The sequence below is a fragment of the Nicotiana tabacum genome, chromosome 16, assembly GCF_000715075.1.
Source record: "Nicotiana tabacum cultivar K326 chromosome 16, ASM71507v2, whole genome shotgun sequence".
In the NCBI taxonomy this organism is placed as follows: domain Eukaryota; kingdom Viridiplantae; phylum Streptophyta; class Magnoliopsida; order Solanales; family Solanaceae; genus Nicotiana; species Nicotiana tabacum.
This window is the reverse complement of record NC_134095.1, coordinates 14,128,039-14,137,098: the sequence shown is the minus strand read 5'-3', so window position 1 is coordinate 14,137,098 and position 9,060 is coordinate 14,128,039. Positions and strand designations below refer to the sequence as shown.

At 38.8% G+C, this 9,060-nt stretch overlaps 1 long non-coding RNA gene across 1 annotated transcript; it reads left to right on the top strand.

Annotated features, from left to right (window-relative positions):
- Positions 1 to 1,232: 1,232 nt before the first annotated feature.
- Positions 1,233 to 8,224, top strand: LOC142170644 (uncharacterized). Its single transcript, XR_012699934.1, has 2 exons — positions 1,233 to 1,524; positions 3,176 to 8,224. It is a non-coding gene; the product is annotated as an uncharacterized LOC142170644 (long non-coding RNA).
- The last annotated feature ends 836 nt before the right edge of the window (positions 8,225 to 9,060 follow it).

Below are 9,060 nucleotides of genomic sequence, written 5' to 3'. Positions count from 1 at the left end.
TCAACCCCAACACCCCAGCTCTGTATCTCTCACCTCCCTCTTACCCCTCTAAATCACCGCCGCTGGCCGCCACTGGAAACCGCCCCACGGCGGTGGCGATACTCCAAACCACCTCAAAATTTAGCCCTACAATCCCCAGTCTCTCCTCATTACTATATTACTATCAATTGCTCAAAATCCTCACCCATTTGTTCCAATTTCAAATCTGAGATTTCAAAAGAAAATTAAAAACCCTAATCCGTCCCTAATCCGATTTCAACGGTTTCTAAGGCTCGATTTGGGCCAAACTTTACGCAAATCGATTGTTCTTGACAAGAACAATCGATTAGAGTTAGTTTTGGCTTATTTCAAGACCTGTCGGATTCCGACCAAGCACCCACTGGTCGGCCAAACCTTATCGTCTTCGTCGTTCGTTGGCTTGCCTCGTTCGTCACCACATTCATGGCCAAAATCAGTATATTTTCTTCCTATCTCTTTGTTTATGTTCCTTTTTTATTTATTTATCACGTAGGTGATAACCTTGTTTTTTGATTGTTGGTTCGATTAAATTTTAGTAAAATAGACTTGTTTAGTTAATTGCTTTAATTAAGTGTAGTTAAATGCGTTTAGGTTAATTAAATCTGTCCTGTTCAAATTGGTAGATCAATTAAGGGTTTGCTTCTGTTTTGGTTTGTTCTTTTTTGGTCTATATCTGATTTAGCCTTAATTGGTTTGATTTAAGTTTGTTTTGTTTTGCTTTATATCTAATTTAGCCTTAATTAGCTTGATTTAAGTTTGTTTGGTTTTGGTTTAGCCTTAATTGGTTTGATTTCTGATTTTTGAATGTTGTTTGGAATTGAAGGGGTTTGAAAGGGTAATATTGAAAACCTTAAAGGGTAAATTGGAAACCAAATTAGGGAATCCAAGGCTAGAATGTCCTAGTTAGTTCTAGGAGGTTCTATAAGGGGTTAATGGGTAATCAAACAATCTGAATTTAAGTCAGAATTTGTTGGATTTGAAATAAATCAGCAATTGGAAGGATAAAATTGGTTTTACATAGGTTAAATATCAGAAGGTTCAAGATCAATGGACAGTTGTCCCCATTTTTAGCAAAAGATGTTGAAATTGGGTGGGAAAAAAGGCAGACAGTTGTAAAAAGATGCTGTATTATTCTGAATTTCAGCATTTTAGGTTAGAATATGCTTTTTTGATGCCATTAACATGCTATAAAAGAAAAACATTCCCCTATTCACACACACACATTGATAATACTGTTCCATTACTCTGAAGAAAAAATAGAAAATACTAGAAAAAATACTGAAATCATGAGTGCAAAAACATTCTGAAAATTGGTTTTCCTGTGGCTGTGGCTTCTTTCCGGAAAAACTACTTTTCTTGCTGATTTTTACTCAAACCTTGGGTATTCAAGCTATCATTTCCTGGGTTTTCCTATTGCTGGTTCTGCTGCTTTATTAAGCTTCAAATAGCTTTGGTTTTCTTGACCTTTATTTGGTCTAATTTTTCTTTGTTGTTTTACATTTTAAGGTATGTAACTTTTACCTTGTATCAAATAGAATTTCTGTTTGAAATCCTGCTTAATTGTCATTGTTTATGTGGGTTTTAGTTATGAGTTTCAACTTTTATGTGTTGATATACTTATACATGCTTAAATTTCCGATCTAGTTGTATGTTGATTTGTTGGATTTATATGTTAAATATCTTATTGTGAACACCAACATGACTACTTAGTTTAAATATGTTTAAAACGAGTTGAACTTGATTTTTTTATCTTGGTAATTTGAATCAGAAGTCTTCTTCTAGTTTCATATTTGTTTAAGTTCCCTTGTGGCTGAAATCCTCCGGTTAGGCCCCAATATTATTCAACTAGTTAAGTGTGGATTAAACAAAGGAAATTAAACTTTTCATATATACCTAAACCTTTGTTTATAAGTGGTAATCTGCAAATTTGTTTAGCTGGTTATTCGAACTCCAGTGACTATTTTTGAAGATGTTGAAGTTAGCTGATTTAATTACGAAATTTAGAAAGGATTGGTTTACGCATTAGACCTAGAAATTTCATATTATCAGTTTAATATTTCTTTTTTTTTTAGCTTAATGATTGTAATATTTGAGCATGCTAATTTAGTTAGAATATGTAATAATGTTCATATGTCTGGTTTTGTTTGACTTAGCAGACAGAATGAAGCATTGGGCCATGGGGTCTCAAACGCAAGCCCCAAAGAGATAGGTCATATTGGGCCTATCATTCATGGCCCAGGCCCTGAAAGACCTTTAATCTTATGAAGGGTCTTTATAAATCTGTATAAATTCAACTATGTGACGTTTATATTTGTCAATGTCAGTTGCAAATTCAAAATCCATGAGTTTTTTATATAATATTAAGTGGATGACATTTTTTTAGGGCTGAACAGTATGTTTTCTTCTCCCCTTTGTTTAAAAATTGATGAAATGCAACTGGCCCAATGTGTAAACTGGGCCAGACTGATGATATACACTAGATAGCCCATTCCTTAATTCTTAAGTCAATAATAATTAGCTGCTTTAAAACTCGAGTAGTCCAACATTCTATAGCCCAAAATACCTCTTACATTCTTTAGTTGATATTGCAAATAACTTAGGAAAACAAATAATCATGAGCATTTGTAGTTAACATAAAATTGAATACAACTCTTTATTTTATAAATTGGAGGTGTGCCATTCATAACTGAATCACCTAATTTATGGCCCTCTTATTAATATTATAACTTAGATATTAGAAATAAACACTCGTAATTTGCTTTAGGCGCGACTTAAATGGTGATTATGTATACGTTCGCATAACATAATCGCGAATTTCGTTTTAAAAATAAATCGAGGGAAGCGTTTGCGCAACTTCAACCAAATTTTCTTAATAATTAATAAAGTGTGATTAATTGTAGACACGTACACGTGACATGATTTTTGATGCGCCAAACGAAATGAGTACACGTGTGCGAGACTCAATTCTATAATTACGGATAATCAAGCAATTAAAAGCAGTAAAAGGTAAATGCACATTGGTTCTAAAATAAGTAATTAGACAACTTAAGCCAAGTATAAATCGCTAAGTGACCGTGGTAGAACCACGAAACTCGGGAATGTCTAACACCTTCTCCCGGATTAATAGAATTCCTTACTTAGAATTTCTGATTCGCAGATTTAACTGAAAAGGTCGCGTAAGCAAGACTAGCTTCATGAGAAAAGTTGATAAGCGCTACGGACACAAACTGGTACTGGGTGCAAGACAACTAAGTTGATTTTAAAGGGAAGAATTACCTTGCCTTAGGGATGAGGGTTAGCAGTACCATGGACATCCGAGTATGAAACAGCCAGGGGCAACGTCGGAAAATGAGGTCTCTAGAATGCAATATAGAGTATCCGAGCACCTCGGTACCACAATGATAGAATCAGTTCTTCAACAGCGGAGTGGGCGTGAACTCAAACTACAATAAAGTATCAAGGCCACAAATCGACCACCACTTTGAAAACTCATAAATTTTTCTTTATTTGAAGCAGGAACAAAGTAGTGAAGAATAGAGATTCTCAAAGGATGAATGTCACCAAACGTAAGCTCTTTAAAATCTCCATTTTCTTTTATTTTCAGCATGCATCACTACTGTTCACACCTCCCAGTTTCGTAGCTTAACTCAGGTAGAACCATTTCGCCTAGAGGGATCCAGCTCATAGTTCCAGGTAGAAGTACTCTTCGCTCAGGGTATTTTACATAGCTTAACTCAGGTAGAACCATTTCGCCTAGGGGGATCGAGCTCATAGTTTCTGGTAGAAGTACTCTTCGCTCAGGGTGTTTTACGTAGCTTAACTCAGGTAGAACTATTTTGCCTAGGGGGATCCAGCTCATAGTTCCTGGTAGAAGTACTCTTTGCTCAGGGTGTTTTACGTTGCTTAACTCAGGTAGAATCATTTTTCCTAGAGGGATACAACTCATAGTTCCAGGTAGAAGTACTTTTCGCTCTAGGTGTTTTATGCAGCTTAACTCAGATAGAACCGTTTTCATTAGGGGGATCCAGCTCATAGTTTCTAGTAGAAGTACTCTTCGCTTAGGGTGTTTTACGTAGCTTAACTCAGGTAGAACCATTTTTCCTATGGGGGATCTAGCTCATAGTTCCAGGTAGAAGTACTATTCGCTCAGGTTTGTTTTACGTAGCTTAACCCAGGTAGAACTTTTTCGCCTATGGGGATCCAGCTCATAGTTCCGGATAGAAGTACCCTTCGCTCAGGTTGTTTTATGTAGCTTAACCCAGGTAAGAACTGTTTCGCCTAGGGGGATACAGCTCATAGTTTCGAGAAGAAGTACTCTTCACTCAGGGTGTTTATATAGCTTAACTCAGGTAGTACCATTTTGCCTAGGGGGATCCAGCTCATAGTTTGGGTAGAAGTACTCTTCGCTCAGGCTGTTTTACATAGTTTAACTCAGGTAGAACTTTTTCACCTAGAGGGATTCGGAATTTTATCCATAATACGTCGGTTTCCTATATTTGGAAATTTAAAAATAAATCGGTGACTTGGGACACCAAATAAAGTATCCCAAGTGGCGACTCTGATAAATTAAATAAATAATCCCATTTCGAATAATGTCATTTTAATTGGAAAAACTCTATTATATCCCCTCTCGGGCGGGTAAAAAAGGAGGTGTGATAGCTCTGGAGACTCTGCTAGGGATGAGAACCCAGAATCTTTGGTTCAGGGTTCAAGAATTCGAGCTTGTTAATGTGATTTTTACCTGGCTTTATTTATTGTTGTTATTACTGTATTTTGGGGTACCTAATGTGCTCATTGCTATTTATTTACTGCTTTGATATTACTTGAAACTGTATTTAAATGTCTTCTTATGCCTCCCTTTTGAGTCTTCTAAAAAACAGTGCACACGTTTGCGTGGCCCACTTTTTCTGTTAGAAGTTAATAGAACAAGGCTGGGCAAGCAACAAGGCCGAGCAGACTTTCACGCTCCCGGTACGTTGCACCCTCCTCGGCTCGAGTCTATTCGTCGGGTAAGCCAGGTCTAGAACACAACCCCAGGTTTAAACTTAGAATAACATAACTTCATGTCGGATCCCAGTAGGAACGTTTATTTCCATCACGTGCATTTGACCTCGGCAACTCAACACAGGGGTTCGGTCCATCTAGGCTAGGTGTACCCAAAATAAAAGACCATCCTGATGCATCCTACGTGGTAAGAAGGGAAAATCCTGATATTTGAAAATGTCTCGAAACTCTACCAAAATTTTGAAAAGAAAAAAAAGGGAAAATGTATGTCAAGAAAAAAAAAGTGAGTCAATATCATGTTTTTTTCAATTATGTCAAAATTTACCGAACTACGCAGGTCTGATTCTCACCGGATGTGGGATACATAAGCAACCTACATAAGGGTTGGCCTCATTTTTGCAAAAACTAGCCAAATAAATGTAGTTTAGGGCTTTGGCCAAAAGAACACGCCAACCTGGCTTCGGTTATGTCTTAAGCCGTTCTTGCTGGGATAGCCTTAGAATATCTTTCAATTGTCGAAGGGCTATTTTCATGAACAACGGGCAAGTCTGTCAATAAGGTGTCATTTTCCCACAAAGTACCTTCCCCAGGCCTTAAAATTTATTTAGAATTGTGAAGGGGCCACGTTTACAAAAATGACCACTTTTGCTAAAATAGCATAGGGGGCTATCTTTCGTTGATTCTCTCTTTTTTGTTTTGGAAATTGAAAACTTGTTTCACAAAGGAGTCCACCAGAGTCAACTCTAACCTTAACAATCCACAAGTACAAATAAATACTGTCCAGAACCCGTCATAATTGGTCATAGAGTAGGCTCAGCTGTAGCTTCTTATGTGGTGGAATGATTCAGATGAAGATGGTCAGGATTGGGTAAAAGAGTAGTTGGGTGCCCTTATAGACATTATGAAAATCCAACCCGAGAGGATCTAATCAAGGCTTTGATAACCTTTTGGGATCCTGTCCACAACGTGTTCCGTTTCTCGAATTTTGAGCTCACCCCCGCTCTGGAGGAAATGGATGGATATATTCACTTTGACCGTGACTTGAGGAAACAACAACTTATATTCCTAAGGGCTTCCTCTCTGCACAAGTTCTTTGATCTTTTGAATATCAGTAAGGAAATGAAGAAGGCCTACGTAAACAAAGGATGTTGTTCTTTCTACTTCTTGTACTTCAGGTTCGGGCACTCAGTTGGGTTTGAAATGCATGAAAAGGGATTAAATAACAAACAAGATAAGAGCCTCTGGCAAATTCATCGTCGGTTCAATTTCATTGTGGTGTTTTTGGGAGTTATGGTCTTTCCGAATGCAGAAGGGACAATAGATACTCGCATGGCCAGAATTGCACAAATTATCACTACTAAAAAAGATCACACACTTGTTCCGTTAGTGCAAGCTGACATTTGTCGAGCATTAACCTTTTGTCAATCCATGGCTCAATTCTTTTAGGGTTGCAACATTCTTCTTCAAATGTGGTTGATCGAGCATCTTCGCTGTCACCCCAAGTTCATGAGTTATGGTTCGAGCGGGAACAACTTCATCATGGATTATGAGGAAAGGGTGGAAGACTACAATTCTCCACAAGGGTTTGAGGCTTGGGTCTCCCATTTAATAACTCTAAAGGAAAGTTAGATTGAATGGACCTTAGGATGGCTTCTGGTAACGGAAGTCATACACATGACGGCTTCAAAAGGCTACCTAATGATAATGGGTCTAAGGATTATCCAACCATACGCACCGCAAAGAGTTCTGAGGCAATTGGGAAGATATTAAGTGGTAGCCGAAGATGTAGATTTGAGTACCCAATTCATTGAGCTACACCCAGAAGCAACACTATCTGAGGCTTTAGTCTAATGGGATTGGAATGGTTGCCGATATCTGAAAAGTGACACCCAGGTACCAGATCTTGCAAGAGGAGAAATGGATCCAAGTTATGCTGCACGATTTGAGAGAAGACCTTGTACGAATAATGAGCCCGAGCCCGAGCCTGAAAGACCCGCTAAAAGACCTCATGTTTAGGCTTTTGATGATAAAATCCGGGAAAGGTTGGCCTGGGGAGAGAAGGAGAAAAATATCAAGTCACCATTCACACTTTGGAAGAAAAATTGAGAAACATAGTATTTAATAATGATATACATGCACAAGAAGCTGAGGGTGAAAGGATAAGGTTGGCCCAAGAAAATGAATCTCTTCGGGCCCAAATACGGAGAATGAAAATAGCAGCTAAGAACCCGGTCAGAAGTAGAAAAGATGAAAAGCTCACCTACAGCCTTACGCAAAAAGTATGTGACTATGAGGATGATTTGCAAAAGACTGAGGCTGAGCTAGCAAAATCCCGAACAAAGTTTGCCAGAAATGCAGAAGAGCATGAAAGTTTTGTTCGACAGTTGAAGGAAAGATATGACAGAGGATTCATGGGCTGGAAAAAGGAGCTTAATAGCCTTGAGGGTAAAATGACAAAACAAGCCAAGAGCTTCAAAGCCAAAAGAGAACACTGCTACGCTTTGATGGTACAACTTGAGGAAGACCTATAGCATTTGCAAGAGCAGAATCATATGGCCACCTAGGTTTGGGAGGCCAGATCTCAGCAGATTGGGCGGTTGTTACAAGAGAAGGGCATCATCAGGGAAAGGGTTAGAAGAATTGTCGACTACATTATGATGAAGTGAAATGAGTGCGAGGACATGACTAGGTCCATGTTCTTTGCCACAGTAATGATATTTGTTTGCTAGATACTGGATGACCTCTATCGCCTCCAGGAAGACATGGCACGTAGGCCCGCGGCAAGACCAACCGATGTCCCTAGGGCAGGATTGGAGGCACTTATGTACTCATGATTGTATTCTTTTCTCTTTTCGAGTCTGTATTTTCATTCCTAGAGTTTGTTTTGAGTCTATATTAGTTTTTAAATTCTTAAGTATGCATGATCGAGTCTTTGTAATATAGAAAAATTAGAAGTTTTTGTTTTAATGAAAATTTGAAAAAACCCAAAAATTGTTTATTTATTTCGCATTTATCCTTTGAACTACATGATGATCTGATTCATGCAGCGTCGTGATACGTAGGCAATCCCCATTAGATCCGGTCATGGTTTTAAATAACTTAAAGAAAAGAGAGAAAACAAGAATAAGAAAGAAAACAATGCAGGAAAGAAAGTACAAAGAAAAGAGAGCAAATAATAAAAAGCGCCAAAAAAGAAAAGAAAGATGCAAAGGTTTGGGGGATAGACCAAAGCCGGGATGAGACACGCAACCATTACAAAACATGTAGAAACACATTTAACTATTTAGGTGCATTGTATTCCCTAACGTGTGATACCCTATGTGTTAATTGCCTCAAACTAACCGGTTTGTTGTGTCTGCTGTTGAGATTAGGCTCTGTTCTTTAAGGTGGTTGGTTTTGTGGTAACCTGGCTTCACACCCATACTTTACAAGGTCTAAAGAAAGTGTCGAAATGATGTCATAAATTCATCTACCAATAATTACCCCTAAGATGATAGCCCGTTGTCGGTGATCCCGACGTTAGAGTCAGCAGCTGCTAAAGAGAACATGGCACTGCGCCTTCGCATGTTGGAAATGTGGGAGGCTTGGTCTAATGGTAGAGAGCCACCAGTGCAATACCTGGTTTTGCTGAACTGATTCCCAGAACAAGTGGGACCTCCAATATCCCCATAAATTACCCGACCACCCCATTCGGATACCCTACTATCTCAACCCATTTCACCGGAACACCTTCTGAGGTTTGACCCCAGGCTCTAGTTTCGGGAGTGTCTTCTAACATATTCACCGCACCACCAACTTCAGCTACGATACAACCAACCTTCCCCAGGCCAAGTTTTGAGCCAACATCCTTTACTTTCCAAACATCGCCCTTTCCATCGGACACGACTCATGTCACCCTAAACTCCTACCCTCCACAACCTCGGTATGAGTTTACCGCGGGACAAGAGAGAGCTACAAAGAATCCCGAGCAAGAGGAAATAACTCGGAAAATGAAAAGCATGGAACAAAGCCTCAAGAATATACCAGGCATAAGTGGAC